The sequence below is a fragment of the Aquarana catesbeiana genome, linkage group LG04 (genome assembly GCF_042186555.1).
Source record: "Aquarana catesbeiana isolate 2022-GZ linkage group LG04, ASM4218655v1, whole genome shotgun sequence".
Lineage (NCBI taxonomy): Eukaryota > Metazoa > Chordata > Amphibia > Anura > Ranidae > Aquarana > Aquarana catesbeiana.
Genome location: NC_133327.1, coordinates 194,767,154 through 194,784,912, shown reverse-complemented (window position 1 = coordinate 194,784,912; position 17,759 = coordinate 194,767,154). Strand labels below are relative to the sequence as shown.

The 17,759-nt window shown below is 41.3% G+C and overlaps 1 protein-coding gene across 1 annotated transcript in view; it reads left to right on the top strand.

Moving 5' to 3' along the window:
* Positions 1–2,360: 2,360 nt before the first annotated feature.
* The window catches only part of PLCH1 (phospholipase C eta 1), a 392,590-nt gene continuing 377,191 nt past the window's right edge, over positions 2,361–17,759 (top strand). The window contains exon 1 of the mRNA XM_073626065.1: positions 2,361–2,548. The gene's annotated coding sequence lies outside the window, so the exon portion shown is untranslated. The remainder of the gene's footprint in view (positions 2,549–17,759) is intronic.

The following is a 17,759-nucleotide window of genomic DNA, read 5'->3' as shown; positions in this document are numbered from 1 at the left end:
AACTTATGATCATAAGTTGTACAGTATATCATAAGTCATACATGTTGCAATCTGACTATACAATCTCTGCACAATTAAGATCTACCAAAATGATGTAATATTAGGACCTACCTAACTATCCAGTACATTTGTATCCAATCAGAAATGCTCTACTCGAGTCTAGTGTTACATACTTCCTGGCAGATCTAAGAGATATTGTACAATGTGTGAGCTTTATGATCTTATCTGAAAGGAGTTGTCTCATGGTTTTTCACCTAAGCATTCCATTCCAACCATTGACCTCCAAGGTAAGAGGCATTCCTCCCACTGACCTCCAAGGTAAGAGGCATTCCTCCCATTGACTACCAACGTAAGAAACATTCCTCCCATTTGACTACCAATGTAAGAAACATTCCTCCCACTGACCACCAATGTAAGAAACATTCCTCCCACTGACCACCAATGTAAAGGACATTCTTCCGATTGACCTCCAATATAAGGGATAATTCCTGTTCAACCAGCGGTTTGAATAAAAAAAATTGATCTGATTCCCCCATCCACACATTCGAGTTGGATGGAAAATCCTCCCTGCTGTGCTTTTGTGTTTCAGCAAAAAAATGATCAGTGCTACAGGCTATAACCGGCTGCACTGATCGAGTGAAACCTGACAGGCAGGATGTACAGAAGTTGGTTGGTAGATTGACTTCTGTATAACCATACATGATTCGAAATTCAGCTGGTCCCTACTGAATTGACTGAGATTTCGATCCTTGTATAGATGGCTTAAGAGACATTCCTCTCACTGACCACCGATGTAAGGGGCATTGTTCCCACTGACCACCAATGTAGGAGGCATTCCAACCGCTGACCTCCAAGGTAAGAGGCATTCCTCCCGCTGACCTCCAAGGTAAGAGGCATTCCTCCCACTGACCTCCAAGGTAAGAGGCATTTCTCCCATTGACTAACAATATAAGAAACATTCCAACCACTGACCACCAGTTTAAAAAGGCATTTCAACCATTGACCTCCAAGGTAAGAGGCATTCCTCCCACTGACCACCAATGTAGGAGGCATTCCAACCATTGACCTCCAAGGTAAGAGGCATTCCTCCCACTGACCACCAATGTAGGAGGCATTCCAACCATTGACCTCCAAGGTAAGAGGCATTCCTCCCACTGACCACCAATGTAGGAGGCATTCCAACCATTGACCTCCAAGGTAAGAGGCATTCCTCCCATTGACTACCAATGTAAGAAACATTCCTCCTACTGACCACCAATGTAAGAAACATTCCTCACACTGACCACCAATGTAAGAAACATTCCAACCACTGACCACCAAGCTAAGAGGCATTCCTCCCATTGACTGCAAATGTACAAGCTATTTCAACCACTGACCTCAAATGTAAAGGACATTCTTCCGATTGACCTCCAAGATAAGGGATATTTCCTGTTCAACCAGCGGTTTGAATAAAAAAAATTGATCTGATTCCCCCATCCACACATTCGGGTTGGATGGAAAATCCTCCCTGCTGTGCTTTTGTGTTCTGATGGCAGGAAGCCTTCCCTGCCGTCAGCAAAAAAATGATCAGTGCTACAGGCTATAACCGGCTGCACTGATTGAGTGAAACCTGACAGGCAGGATGTACAGAAGTTGATTGGTAGATTGACTTCTGTATAACCATACATGGTTCGAAATTCAGCTGGTCCCTACTGAATTGATTGAGATTTCGATCCTTGTATAGATGGCTTAAGAGACATTCCTCTCACTGACCACCGATGTAAGGGGCATTGCTCCCACTGATCACCAATGTAAGGGGCATTCTTTCCAGTGACCACCAATGTAAGGGGCATTCTTTCCAGTGACCACCAATGTAAGAGGAATTCTTCCCACTGACCACCCATGTAAGAGGCATTCTTCCCACTGACCTCCAATATAAGAGGAATTCTTCCCACTGACCTCCAATATAAGAGGCATTCTTCCCACTGACCTCCAATGTAAGAGGAATTCCTCCCACTGACCACCAATGTAAGGGATCTTTCCCCAAAGAATGAATTATAAGGTTCCTCTGGGATGAAAGTGTTGAGAAGATCTGCTGACAGAAAAAGTCCTGACACACCATATTATATATAAATATGAGCTGTGTCCAAGTATTTGTATTATTTATACCCCAGCATTTGGATTGAGGTTTGCATTGAACTGTACAGATTGCTGTGACAGCACAGAGGTGACATCACACATCAGCTCTGCCTCCAGTGCCATGGACAATGATTAGGTGTTTCTTCTTTTAAGAAAAGTACCTGTTGATTGTCCCCTCCCAGGTGCGGTAAAACCCGGACTGGCCGCCCGGACAGAGCCAGGTGTATAGGTGTCTGGTAAGAGAGTATCGCGGACCCGCTCCCAGGCCGCCGGGATCCGGCTCCAGGTCTTCCCTGTACTCCGCGCTGGCTCGCTGTTTGAACTGCAGAGTGACTAGTGGCGGCAGCAGTGGCCGTGGCGAAGTGGAGATGTGATCGTCTACCCAGGGGAACTTTACCGGAGCCGGGCTCCATCATACACGTGTGATCGGGTAAGTGATCTGTGTACAATGATTGTATACTGTACCCTGCAGTCACCTTGCACGTGTCACCTCTCCCAGGATTGTCCTTTATCATTATGTGATCTGATGGAGTCAGCAATGAGATCGGATCGTATACCTGTGTGATTGTTCAGTGTATGACACTAGCTTACCTGTCACTCCGATTGAATGCGTGTCCTATGGATTGTGTGTGCTGAATGTAGAATGAAGCATCCTGCTGTAGATCTGAGTGAAGCAATGTTCCCACATGGGCTCATTCACAAATAAAGTGCAGTAGTCCATGTGAGCCAGGAAAAAAAAAATATATATAGAGAGAGAGAGATCTGTATATATATACAGAGAGAGAGAGAGAGAGAGAGAGAGAGAGATCTATATATATAGAGAGAGTGAGAGATCTATATATATATAGAGAGAGAGGGAGAGATCTATATATATAGAGAGAGTGAGAGATCTATATATATATAGAGAGAGAGAGAGAGAGAGAGAGAGAGAGATCTATATATATATATAGAGAGTGAGAGATCTATATATAGAGAGAGAGAGAGAGAGAGAGAGAGATCTATATATATATAGAGAGTGAGAGATCTATATATATATAGAGAGAGAGAGATCTATATATATATATATAGAGAGAGAGAGAGAGATCTATATATATATATATATAGAGAGAGAGAGAGAGAGATCTATATATATATAGAGAGAGATCGATCTCTCTCTCTCTCTCTCTCTCTCTCTCTCTCTCTCTCTCTCTATATATATATACACAGCTGTCACTCCAATGATAGGCTGATGCTTGTTCCAGGACTTGCTGATCAGCCCTTGTTTTGTATACAATGTAGAACACACAAACAATATTGCTTTTCTTTGTCACACTGTATGATCTAACTCTAAGCTGTACTGTTTATCTTAGTGATGTCTCTGGAAACTGTTTCTTCCTTCTGCTTTTAGCTAAACTTGCTTTGGATCAACGTTTCCAGTTTGCTGAGTCCATAATGCCCCTGTGATGGCCCTGTGATGGCTGTCCTTTGTCCCCCCCTCAGTGTCCCTTGTCTCCATCAGATGTCACATTTCTGCTGCTTTCAGGTAGTTCCCCCAGCCCAGACTATACAAAGAGCATCAGATTACTGAGATCTTGTGTGGAAGGAACAAGGGTGCACTGTATGTCTACATAATACATTATTAAACAATGGCTGACAAGGGTCAGGGATTCCAATTAAACGTCCCTTATGTTTTATTTACAGTGCTATGGCTTTAAGCATTAATCACAAGCTCCAGGCTTAGGCTTGAAGGTTTGGGCCAAGTAGTCACCTCATTGGAAGTTCATGCGGCTAGCTTGATCCTGGCAGATCTTAATAACATATGTGTCTGCTGGCTTTGATGGCTTGCCTTGCACTGTGCCCTATAATAAAACAGACTAGTTAACGAGAGCTTGGGAGGAGGGTAGGGTAAGGCACAGCAAACATTTGATGCTGGAGAGATTCACAGCAAGTGATGTTTTCAGGGAGGAACAAAAGATTTTATAAGAAGTGAATGAAGCCTTCAGGAACTTCATTGTTAAAGCGTCTGTCACTTGAAAAATGCCCAAACCAAATTGTCACAGGCAAACCTTTTTCACTTTCTTCCTTCGTTAGGTAGAAATGGCGATCACGTGTAGAAAACAGTTTTTATTTTACAACCCTGGGAGAGATGACTTCCTTTGGTTAAACACAAATTACAGGGAAGCTATACTATACAAAGCTCCTTGAGCCGTGTCCTGTAGATCTTGGCATCAGATATCGTATAATTGATCAATCCAGACTGTACTCTTATCACATAAGTGGTTGTCAGGAATGAACTATGGGGCTGATTTACTAAAACTAGGGAGTGCAACATCTGGTGCAACTGTGCATGGTAGCCAATCAGCTTCTAACTTCAGCTTGTTCAATCAATTAAGCTTTAATAATTAAAAAAAAAAAAAACCTGGAAGCTGATTGGTTTCTATGTGGAGCTGCACCAAGTTTTGTATGCTTCAGTTTTAGTAAATCAACCTCTATGGCTCAGAAAACCTACACACAAGTTTATATAGTAAAGCAGTACAAGCAGCAGTAGTGGTGTATAAAGTGCAGCAACTTGTAGTATCCCACCAGATATTACCAGTTTTGTTTTGGCTGCAGAAACAAATGTCTTCTTGTGGGCACTGACACTGAGCCGTGCTCAAAAATGAGCCTGGCCTTGTAGGTTTCATTTGTCCACTGTAATCTATGGAAAATACAAAGTTGCCCATATTTAGTGTTGCTTGAATCAAAGCCAAACACAAATCTGAAGAGCATTGAAGTCAATGGTAATGGACTTCGGTTGGGCTATTTGGCAGCATGGTAGATTGCCACAGCCCTGCATTCAGGATCGTCTTTAAGGCAGGGCAGAAGGGGCAGCTGCCCTGGGCCCGATCATTGTTGGGGGGGCCCAAAGCAGCTGCCTCATACTTGCCAACTATCCCAGTTTAAATTCCCCTGTTATTGAAGCACTAATGAGGTGGCACTTATGGGCACCGATGAGCAGGCACTAATATTTCGCACTTATGGGCACTGATAGATGGCACTGATAAGCACTGATAGGCAGCACTGATGGGCACTGTTAGGCGGAACTGATGGGCACTGGTGGGCACTAATAGGCAGCACTGGTGGGCACTGATAGTAGGGCTGGGGAAAAAATCGACTTGAATCTTGACCTAGGTCGCCTGACAAGTAGCGTCCCGTTCAGTACAATGGAACCGTTCTAAGGGGAGCAACGCAAGTCGCTCCGACTTAGAAAAAGGTTCCTGTACGACTTCGGGGGCGACTTGGGGCGACTTGCATAGACTTCTATACAGAAGTCGTTATGCAAGTCGCCTGGGCAGTCGTGTGCAGGTCGCCTCGGTGAGGCGACCTGCAAGTCGTGCCGCCTCTGGTGTGAACTGAGGCTAAATGTGGTGGCTATACGTGTTTTCTTTTTTCGTTTTTTCCCCCTTGATTTTCACTTGGTGATCTGGCCAGTAACACACTTCTGGGGGTGATTTACTAAAACGGTTGCACACAGAATCAGCTTATAACTTTGGCTTGTTCAATTAAGCTTTGCCAATGAGACCTAGAAGCTGATTGGTTAGTATGAAGAGCTGCACCAGATTCTGTGTGCACCGGTTTTAGTAAATCTCCTCTTTCTGTCTTATGGTGTCTCCACTCTGGATGGAGGAGCAACATAGACAAAATTAAAACAGAACTCCAGCTAACACTTTTTAAGCAGTTATAGCAACTTTTTTTCCCTTTTGGGATAAAAGTTTTACATAAATGAATAAAAGCTGATCAAGCACCCCGTCGGTGTTAAATGGTTTGTCTCAGTCCTCTAACTGACACTTTTGCTGAATAACTTCGTCTGCTGAAAAATCACTCGAAGGATCACTAGGTAAAAATAAAGGAAAAAAGCATAAAAAAACAAAAAAAAACAAACAAATGCAGCCACCACATCTAAGAATTGTTAAACTGCAATATTATATTTCGTTTATTTTTGGGTCAGGGTGGATTTCATTTAAATCACGTTGATTTAAGTCACAATTTAAATCATGATTTAATTACTAGTAAAAAGGCTTAATTTAAATCAACTCGATTTAAATCATAATTTTTAAAGAGCAACTGTCACCTCTGTCCTGCAGCGGCTCCTCCTCTGACCTGCTGTTGACTCACCGAGAGTCCCATTCACTTTAATGGTACGGCTGGTGATGCGGCAGTGACACAACAAGGTGAGGGGTGTGGTGACAGCAGGTGAGTGAATGCCTGCTAACGGGCGCTGGCATGATGGATCTGAAATGACAGGTGCTCTTTAAATGTAAGGACTTATTCTTGCTGGTAGTTAGAATCTTTAATATTTGCAAACAAAATGAAGGTTTCCTATTTAGAATGATAAGCTGTCAGTTTAGTAAATTATCAATATCAGAACCAATTCAATCATACAGTTTGTAGTGTACATAGATTTGCAAAACAATGAGATAAAGGAATATTCCTGAACTTTGGTTTATCTCACAGTTACTGTAATTGTGTGAATTCATCAATGCAATGCATGTTATGCCAGCTTGCAGAGCTTAAATTCGTTGAATGAGTTTACCAAAAATATAAATATTGCAGAATATACAGCCTCATGCTCCATTTCATGCTGAATAAACAAAATTATCAATGTATCTTAAATAGAAAACTATCTTTAGATAGATTTTTACCCCAAAAGCATTTTATTAAAATAAATTTGATAAAAATCAGATTTAAATAAAAAAAATCAGATTAAAAAAAAATCATTAATTTTTATCCACCCTGTTCTGGGTTAAATTCCACTTTAGCTTAAATACACCTGTGCCCTGTATACACGACCACTTTTTCCGTCGGAATAAACCCTGAAGGTTTTTCCGACGGAGTTCCGCTGAAACTGTCTTGCCTACACATGATCACACCAAATTCCGACCGTCCAGAACGCGATCACATACGACGGGACCAGAAAAAGGAAGTTCAATAGCCAGTAGCCAATAGCTTCCGTCTTGTACTTGCTTCAGAGCATGCATCGTTTTTGGTACGTCGGAACAGCATACAGACAAGCGGTTTTCCCGATAGGAATTGATTCCGTCGGAAAGATTTAAAACATGTTCTTTTTCTAGGTCCGTTAGAATTTTCGAAAAAAAAAAAAACTCAGATGAGGCCCACACACGATCAGAATGTCCGATGAAAAGATCTTGTTGGACTTTTCCTGCCGGAATGTCCGGCTGTGTGTACGCGGCATAACAGTGGGGAGACTTCCCACTATAGCCGGCGGCACTGATTGGGAAAAACCTGACAGACTGGTTGTACAGAAGTCGATCGGTAGATCAACTTCTGTACAACCAGCCTGCCCATACATGAATCGAAATTCGTCTGGTCCCTGCCAAACAGGCTGAATTTTGATCCTCTGTCAATAAAAGGTAGCACACAGCAAGATTTATTATGATCAGGTAACAATGTTTTGCAGTTTCTGGTGAACCAATATATATAGGCAGTAAGGACATTTGAGTCATGTTTCTTCTTTGGGTACCAGACACACTAAACAGACAGGTCCCACAGTAGTCACATGGTCTGTAATGTGATCATAAAAATTGGGTAATTATTGCTCAGTTCGGATGATTTCAGTCAGGTGCCTAATGCCGCGTACACACGGTTGGATTTTCCAACTGAAAATGTTCGATGGGAGCATGTTGTCGGAAATTCCGATCGTGTGTACACAATTCCGGCGCACAAAGTTCCATGCATGCTCGGAATCAAGCAGAAGAACCGCACTGGCTATTGAACTTCATTTTTCTCGGCTCGTCATATGTGTTGTACATCACCGCGTTCTTGGCCTTCGGAATTTCCGACAAGATTTGTGTGACCGTGTGTATGCAAGACAAGTTTGAGCCAACATCCGTCGAAAAAAAATAGATTTTGTTGTCGGAATGTGCGATCGTGTGTCCGCGGCATATGGGTACCAGCGCTTCAAACTCCTTCAGATAAATGATAAATACCGGTAGTTATTGGTCATGTTGGATAATTTTGGCCAATGGCTGTTTTTTTTCAAAAATAATTCAGTATCTCAGCACGCTCCTTCTACCTCCATAAGCAGCAATATGCTTGCTCAGCACATGCAAGTTTATGTGAGAGTTTCTTAAAGTGACTGTGTGTACCTTGAATTCTCAGTGGTCATCATGACTGGTACCAAGTACCAAGGGTCGTATCTAATATTTGATTTAGATTTTCCTGTCTGATGGTTACTATTTCTTATGATGTTGCGGCTGGTCTTGTTTGCTGAGTGTAAAGATAAGTGGATCAGTTTGACTCAAGGGTCACTCCGGATCAGGCCCACAACAACAGCATATGTCCTTTGTGGTTTGACGACCTACCTTAGGATAAAGCTATCTGCCTGAAGGAGCCAGAAAAGTGAATTGGTGAGATGCCCACTCTTCCTGTCAATGGGTCAGTAGGAGTTTGCCGAGTGTTAAGACGTGATTTGGTGTACTCTACTGGGTGATGGATTTACACAAGTATAGTGTTAACAATGATAGTGGTGATCTGGACTAGCCATAAGTGTGTATGCTACATAAATATAAGAGCAAGCTCTTGATTCACTTACTGAAAGGTGATATTGGTGGGATACTCAAAGTTGAGAAAGAAGCTTTTTACTAGGTGACAAAAATTCAAGGGGATTGACAAATTATGTATGGTGAGACAGACTGAAAGACTGAATTTGGTGGAGCAACTCCAAATACACATAGGGGTTGATTTACTAAAACTAGAGACGGCAAAATCTGGTGCAGCTGTGCATCAGCTTCTAGATTCAGGTTGTTCAATGAAGCTTTGACAAAAAAAAAACTGGAAGTTGATTGGTTTCTGTGCAAAACTGCACCAGATTTAGCACTGTAGTTTTAGTAAATCAACACCAATGCATAAATATAGCTGCTAAAAGATTATTCAGTCATTGGAGAGTGCTGCTCAAAGAAACCCTCTATCTAAAGTGGCATAATTGAATTGCAAGATAATACTATTTATATAGAAAGGGTTTCAGGACTTCAGGACATGAAAAGATGAATGTAATTTGAAGGTGGAAAGTCCCAAACGCTCACATTTACTTGTATTATTCATGATATCATACTTTTGTTCACTTTGTTAGACTTTATCTTAACTTTTTATAGCCCTACCTCTTAAAGAGAAACTTTTTTTGTCCTGTGTAGACGAAGGAGATTAGCCTAATTTAGACAACCTTAGCAATGTGTACTTATTAAAGGGTAAGTTCACCTTTATACACTTTTTTTTCTAAATTCCAGCTCCCCTATGCACCAATATAGCATTCATGTACTTTTTTTGCAAAAATATCAAAGCTTTCCATTAAATCTACAATCACTTACTTTTCTTTGTCCTAATCCATGTTTCCAGATGTTTCCATTAGTAATGTCTTTCTTCCTTACAGACTATAGGTCATGACACAGGAAGGAGTTGACCAGCTGACCTCATTAGCACACACCCTGCATCATCTACCCTCCCATTCCCAGGTGCACGTTTTTTAAATGAAATGCATCCAATCAGTGATCACCCTTCTCACTAAATACACAATATACAATCAGATTGCACAGTGTATGGCCATGTTTATACACCTAAATTTACTAGTTGCCCTTTCACTGCCATTAGTTGTTAACGGCACACCAAACAGAGAAGCAAACACATTTTGCCATGTGAAAAAAACAGGGGCAAATGCTGCAAAACGCACAGTAAAAAACGCACAATCCAAAAAACGCCAAAATATCCCAGTAACCACATGTAGTGTAGCCAAAAAAAACCTGAGAAAAACGAGACGCAAAATGTGTGCTCCCACTATGCTAGATGTGAATGGGGCCTGAAAGTAAAATTGGGGCAGTAACACAAGAACAACGAGGCTCCATTCACATCTGTGCATTTCTTTGCATTTCAGAAATGCGCTGCGCCAAAAATCGCAGTAAAATACGCAGCAAACTCAACTCTAAAAAAAAGTTCTGAAGCTTCTTTGGGGCGATTGCTGTGTGTAGGGCAGCCCATTCAGGTGGATGGGCTGCCCTATGTGTGATGAGTGAAAATGCTCCAAAATGCCTCCCCTCCCTCGCTAAAAAGTTCCCGCTATGCAGAGTTGTGTACGGGGCTTGACAGCTGAGTGTTTCTGTCCACTCCCTCCTATGTACTTGTATAAAGATGGCCATACACTATGCAATATGATTGTGTCTTTAGTGAGAAGGTTGATCACTGATTGATTGCATTTCATTTAAAAAACACGCACCTGGGAATGGGTGGATAGATGATGCAGGGTGTGTGCTAATGAGGTCAGCTGGTCAACTCCTTCCTGTATCATGACCTACAGTCTGTAAGGAAGAAAGACATTACTAATGAAAACCTCTGGAAACGTGGATTAGGACAAGAAGTAAGTGATTGTAGATTTAATGGAAAGTTTTGATATTTTTGCAAAAAAAGTACATGAATGCTATATTGGTGCATAGAGGAGCTGGAATTTAGAAGAAACAAAAAGTGTACAAAGGTGAACTTATCCTTTAAAGTAAACTTCTGCTTCTGGGCTCAGTTCCCATTGATGTACAGTAGACTTGTCCCACAGAACTACATCCTCCAAGAAGAGCCCTTTCCCTACACACATTATGGCTGATTTACTAAATGATTTGAAACTTGTCACTCAATACAATACACACAGCAGCAGCAGATTTACAAACTGCGTCATTATTAACTTTAGGTATCAAATCATGTGCAGGTGAAATAAGTAAACAGAAATGAGCTTTTTTTGCGTGGTTGGATAAATAAATATCCACACAATTAGTAAATCAGCTGCTGTGTGTGGGTAGGCCCTTAGCATTCAAAGCAGCAGTATTGTTTTGCTAGGAAAGAAATCAGTGTATGCATGTAGAGTAAGGCAGAGGATGGTGGTATGTTGGCGGAGTTCTCAAATCCAATCCACCTGCTGATCTGCCTGAAATCCAGTGTGGGCTGATGACACAGTGCCTTTTCTGCACTGAAATTAACTAAAGGCAAAACTTTTATTTTAGTTTTGGATAGAGTGGAGAGGGATTAGAACAGTCATCAGTTTGTATTGATGTCTGTGCCCCCCCCCCCCCCCCCCCCCCCCGTTAGGGAGATTCACCCTCTCTTATTTGTCCTGTTTTCCGTTATCATTGAAAGTGAAAGTAAAAGAGAATCCCAAATTGTGGGTTGTCCCCAGAAAAGTAATAAAGGGGAAACTAGTTCTGGGGCACTAGTTCTGGTGAAATGGGGGTCCCCAAGGAATTCCCTTGATTTTAAGGGATTTCCTCTCATTCCTGTTTGGCTATGGGACAGGAAGTGAAGGAAATTCTTCCAAATGGGACAAAGATGGCAAATATAAACCTTACAGGGGTTATTACCCTCCCTTGCTGTAATCAAAATGAAAAAAGAAAAAGTTTTGCCTTTAGTTCTACTTTAAGTCAAGTGTTCTTTAAAGCGGTAGTAAACTGCAAAAAAAAAAATCCCCCAAATTGGTCCCCTGCAGGACAATAGCATACTGTGCTAGTATTAGCACATTATGAAAGACTTACCTTAAAACGAAGCCCTCCAGCGGTGCACTGTCATGGCTTCTGGGTGCTTCCATCTTCACCTGGTCTTCCTTCCGTGTTCGCAGACTTCGGCTGTTTGACTGGCCGGGCCACTATGACATCACTCTTGCGCATGCACGCAGGAGTCACATCTGCGACGCGGCTCTCTCATTGGAGCATGCCATCCTTTGAAAGCGCAGTGCACATGTGCTGGTGATGTCACTGGCTGCTGCTATAGTAAATATCTCCTAAACGGTGCACATTTAGGAGGTATTTACTGTACTTACAAGTTAGCCTTTTTTTAGGCTTACCTGTAGGTACAAGTAAGCCATGGGGACTTTACTATCACTTGAAATAAATGAAAATGAATTGGTGAGGAACACAGTATGAACTAGATAGTCTCTGAGAATATATTACTAACTGATGTAATATGATATGATACTTTATATTTTAAATGATTAGGATGGAGATATTGGGTTTTGCCTGTCCTGAGGTTCACCTACCAAATAAAAACAGTCCCCAGCTGCAAAAGATGCTGACAAAAGAAGCTGACAGTGTCACCGGTGGCCATAAGGTGAAGTAGCATACTCCCATTATACGGATTCTGGGAAGCCTGGTGTTGCAGCACTAGTTTGTGAGTTCTTGAAGTGCAAATCTCAAGCGAGCCATTGACAGACTGATATCTCCTTGAGAACGATGAGCAAAGATATATCCACTGGCATCTGAAGATGGTAATCATCAAACCACCCAGGGTGGATATAAATCAATGATTTTTTTAAAGAAATCAAAAAATCTGATTTTTTAAATTTAAAATCTGATTTTTTTTTATTTTAATCGTTTTTTTTTTTTAGCAAATTTATTTTAATAAAATGCTTTTGGAGTAAAAATCTAAAGATAGTTTTTTTTTATTTAAGACACATTAATAATTTATTTTATTCAGCATTAAATGGAGCTTAGTTATGTAGCATGAGGCTGTATTTTCTGCAATATTTACATTTTTGGTAAACTCATTCAATGAATCCAAGCTCTGCAATTCAGATAACATGCACTGCATTGATGTATTCACACAATTTCACAGTAACCATGAAATAAAACAAAATTCAGGAATATTCCTTTATCCCATTGTTTTGCAAATCTATGTACACTCCAAACTGTATGATTAAATCGCTTCTGCTATCATTGTTTTTCTAACCTGACAGCTTATTATTCTAAATAGGAAACCTTCACATTGTGTTTGCAAATATTAAAGATTCTAATTACCAGCAAGAATAAGTCCTTACATTTAAAGAGCACCTGTCATTTCACATCCATCATGGCAGTGCCTGCTAGCGGGCATCCACTCACCTGCTGTCACCATGTCCGTCACCTTGTTGTGTCATTGCCGCATCACCAGCCGTCCCATTAAAGTAAATGGGACTGTCGCTGAGTCAACAGCGGGTCAGAGGAGGAGCCACTGCAAGACAGAGGTGACCGTTGCTCTTTAAAAATTATGATTTAAATCAAGCCTTTTTACTAGTGATTTAAATCATTATTTAAATTGTGATTTAAATCGACTTGATTTAAATCAAATCCACCCTGAAACCACCCATCTTATTAAAGTAAAGCTAAAGACAAACTTTTTATTCTCTTTTTGAATAGAGCAAGGGAGAGTTACAGCCTAAGTAATATTTTATTTTTTTGCCTTAAGTTATACTTTAAAATGGTTCTAAAGCCTTGAGGTTTTTCAAGGCTGGGTTTCTCCTATGGATTACAGGAGTGCAGTTCGTTTTGCACTCCTGTGACCTGTTTTCAGCAGAGAGCGGACTTCTGATGTCACAGAAATCAGTCCAGGCAACTCAGGATCCCGACAATGGGAGTCTGGATCCACAGGTGCCTGGAGTGATGCCAGTCTCAGCCTCTCAGCGATCTGCTGAAAGCCTGAGATGGCCATTCCCCACCCCTGCAGGTCCGATGGAGCCCACACACGGTCGGATTGTCTGCCGGATTCGGTCCGTCGGACCAGTCCAGTCGAAAAGTCCTCCCGTGCATACACGCCATAAGTAGTTTTTTTTCCCCCAAGGACAAACATTACAGGCCTAGTATTATGCAAGCATTGTGTTTTTTACATTTAGCTTGTTGCATGTTGCCAAGTGTCTGAAGACCAAGATTGAGAATGATAAAAGCATTATGGATCCCACTAGATGTGAATCCTGCCTTCAAAATCTATATTGAATGAGACAAGGAAACTAAGGGCATAACAACCTGTGCAGAGGCTTCCTTCTTCCAGAAGTTTGCAATCTGTTTACCTAGTGACTACATGCATGCAGTGCAGACAGGTACTGGAAGTGGATCATGTAGCTTTCGAATTGTCCTCATCCTTGGTCTGCATACTTGTTACACTTAGTTTATACCCTACCGTGCAGACTGCAGACAGGCTGAATAAAAACAGAGCAATGTTAGCTCAAACTTGGGGCTAATAGCTCTCAAGTAAAGAATAGCTGTGCTAAGAATTATATGTATAATGTCTTTGTGTTTGTTTACATGTTGAACAAGCTAGGATTTATCCAGTTATTGTCTCTGCTGTGTATGTCAGTATGATTGTTGTAGAGACATCAGATTATAAACTCCCTCATGAACAGGGATGGATATGAATAATTTAAATTTCCACTGTGACTTGCTATAGAATCTTTTATTGATGTATAAGTAAGTGTAACCATTATATACAGGTATGCCTCCTGTAATAAGCATAGATAATATTTAAATGAATTTTTTTTGGAAGAGTTTGCTCATACTTATTGAACAAGTAGGAGATTGTTACATGATTATGACTGAGGCACATAGGAGGTTAATTTTTGAACAAAACTGTTTCAGCTATAAACTAAACAAAGTTTGTTTGTCCTTGCCTAGCGGGGCAGAACGTATGGGTTCACACGGGATGGCTAGCCTTACTCCAGGAAAAACTACACCTGTCGCTCTATACATTGAAGGCCTTGTTGGGTTATGTACAGAGTATTTGCAGCAAATGCTTCAGTGAGCAGATGTTGATTGTTGTTTTTAGGACCACATTTGCTTAGTACATTGAAACTTTCGTTTAATAAATATCATGCTGATACATTGTAGAATCTACTGAATTTCACTGGTGTAAATAAACACATTAAAAGAATGACTGTCTTCTATGCACTTAAAGCGGGCCTTCACTCCTATTTACTTTTACAATTTCATTTTACTCCTCCCCCCGTCGGGAAATCACGGTCCATTAGTTTTTTTTTTTTTGTAGCTGCTGACTTTTAATATAAGGACACTTATCTGTCCAGGGAGCCTGCGATGTTGGCACCTGAAGCCGACCCGTCCATAGGCTCCGGGTGCAGGCACTGGCATCTTTACTAAGGGAAACAGAAAGTGAAGCCTTGCGGCTTCACGGCCTGTTTCCTACTGCGCTTGCACGAGTTGCGCGGGGCTTTGTAAATGGTCCCGTTGTCTTCTGGGACACACGCAAGTTGCAGAAGACAACGGGGGGGAGGGCACAATAAAACCACGGAAGTGACATATCTCGCTGCAGTGACATGGGACGGAAGTCCCAAAAAAAAACACAAAAAAGTTCTATTTTGCCTGGAACTCTGCTTCAAGAAATTGCAAAATGCAGTGGAAACTTACACCCTCTTTGGACTACAGACTTCCTCATAAGTCATAAGTATTAAAATAACGCATAGTGAATGTGCCAAGTGTGAATCAGCTTATTTCAAGATGAAACCATTAATAAGATTTTTATAAAATGTTCTTTGCCAGTCGGGCATAAACACTAGTAAAATCTGTTAAGGGTCCATGTGGGTTGGGCTTAAAAAACACCAGTATTTTGGCAGAAAAAACGCTCATATAGAGCGTCTTTGTAAAGGCATTAGGGAGCGTTTACGAGTGTTTAGCGTTTTTTTTTCTGCTTAAAAACTCCTCTCAAAAACACAAACCAGGAGGGTTTTTTGCTGCCTCTAAACACTGAGCTTAAAAAATACCTCTGAGGCTGGGTTCACACTTATGCAAATTGTATGCGGGTTTCGCTGCATCCAATTCGCATGACAGGAGAGTGTGCCTGGCTCTCAATGGAGCTGGTTCACACACCTCTGGGGCGGCCGCGGTCCGGATTGCAGAAGGAACCTGTACATCTTTTGGCTCCGAATCAGGTGCGAACTCAGGCAGATATTCAGACCTGATTCGCACCTGAATCGTTGCACAGGGACGTGCCGGTCCCCCTGCTGTGAGCCGCAGCAAGTGTAAACCCAGCCTAAACGTCCTAATGTGCATGGCCACATAAGTTAACACTGAGTTCCTTCTACAGGCAAAATACAAAACTCATGTAGAAGCAGTGTTTTTTTAGGCCTAGTGTGCATAGACCCTAAACACAGTAGGTGTAAATTATGAAAATAATATTGTATTGTGCTGAGGTTATAGAATTTACAAAGCAACATTATGCCTCCTGATTCATAGTGCATTGTGCAGCTTTTAAAGGAAACCTGTACTAGGGGGATATGTAGGCTGCCACTGCTAATATACTTCTGAAAATGCAGTTGCATCATTCTCTGGCATCACTGGAGTCAATGCCATGGACAAAAGTAAACATCTCAAGACAACTTGAGCTTCTAATCAGCAGGCTGGTGCTGGGATAGTGACTCAAAAATACTGAAGCCACAGGATCAGCATGTCATCCTGGCAACTAGTAGTTTTAGGAGTGGTCAGCAATGACAGTGTCAGTGCTTCCTCTATAATGGTTTCCTTAAAGTAGAATTCCAAGATAAAGCTAACTAAACTTAAAAACACTCCCTTCCCCTTCCTAAAACCTATTCTGACTAACCTGTGTAAGAAAGATTTTTATACTTACTTATTTTCAGGCCACTCTGCTTAGGTCACGTGATCTCCCCTGTGCCATCAAGTGGCAGCTACGGGGAGAGGACAATGGCTGGCAATGAATTGGAGTGGTGATATCACTCGTAGCCTTACCATGGCGCAGCCGTTGTCGGTGTTCCCTCCTCTCCCCTAAAGCCTCGTACACACATTGAGAATATTGGACAAATGATTGTCTTTTTTTTTTTGCATGCTAGTCTCATATCGAAAATAGTGATATTACTCAACTTACGAAAATTCTCATACGACAGAATACAAAATCGGAAGTGGCGTAATGTATTGTAATATATTCTTCAGTTTCCGAGCATGCATAGTCTTGCTCTTATGATTTTTTTATGATGAATACTGTACTGATTAACCACTTGACCTTCGTAAGGTTTACCCCCCCCCTTCATGACCAGGCCATTTTTTGCGATACAGCACTACGTTACTTTAACTGACAATTGCGCGGTCATATGCTGCTGTACCCAAATACAATTTATTCCCTTTTTTCCCACAAATAGAGCTTTCTTTTGGTGGTATTTGATCACCTCTGCGTTTTTTTATTTTTTAGCGCTATAAGCAAAAAAAAAAAAAACCCGACAATTTTGAAAAAACCAAAACAATATTTTTTACATTCTGCTATAAAACATATCCAATAAACAAAAATTGAAAAAATCAGATCTCTTCAATAATTTAGGCCAATATGTATTCTGCTACATATTTCTGGTTAAAAAAATCCCAATAACGTATATTGATTGGTTTGCAAAAGTTATAGCATCTACAAACTATGGGATAGATTTATTTATTTATTTACTAGTAATGGCAGCGATCAGCGACTTATAGCAGGACTGCGATATTACAGCGCACATTCTGAAACTAACTGACACTTTTGACACTTTTTGGGGACCAGTGACACTAATACAGTAATCAGTGCTAAAAATATGACCTGTCACTGTACTAATGACACTGGCTTGGAAGGGGTTAACATCAAAGGGTTACCTGTGTGCCTAGCTGGTGTTTTTCTAAACTATGGGAGGTGCTTTTACTAGGGGAAGACTTGGATCCTAGTTCCTGCTTTGCAGAGACACAGGATCCATGCCTTCCCTCCTGTCAGACCAGCGATCTGCCTTGTTTACATAAGCAGACCTCCGTTCTGCCTTTCTGCTTGACCATCAGCGGGTGTCGGCAGACATTGAGTCCGCAGTACCCGCCGCTGGGCTCCCTTTGTGTGTGATCACAGTGGGAGCAAGG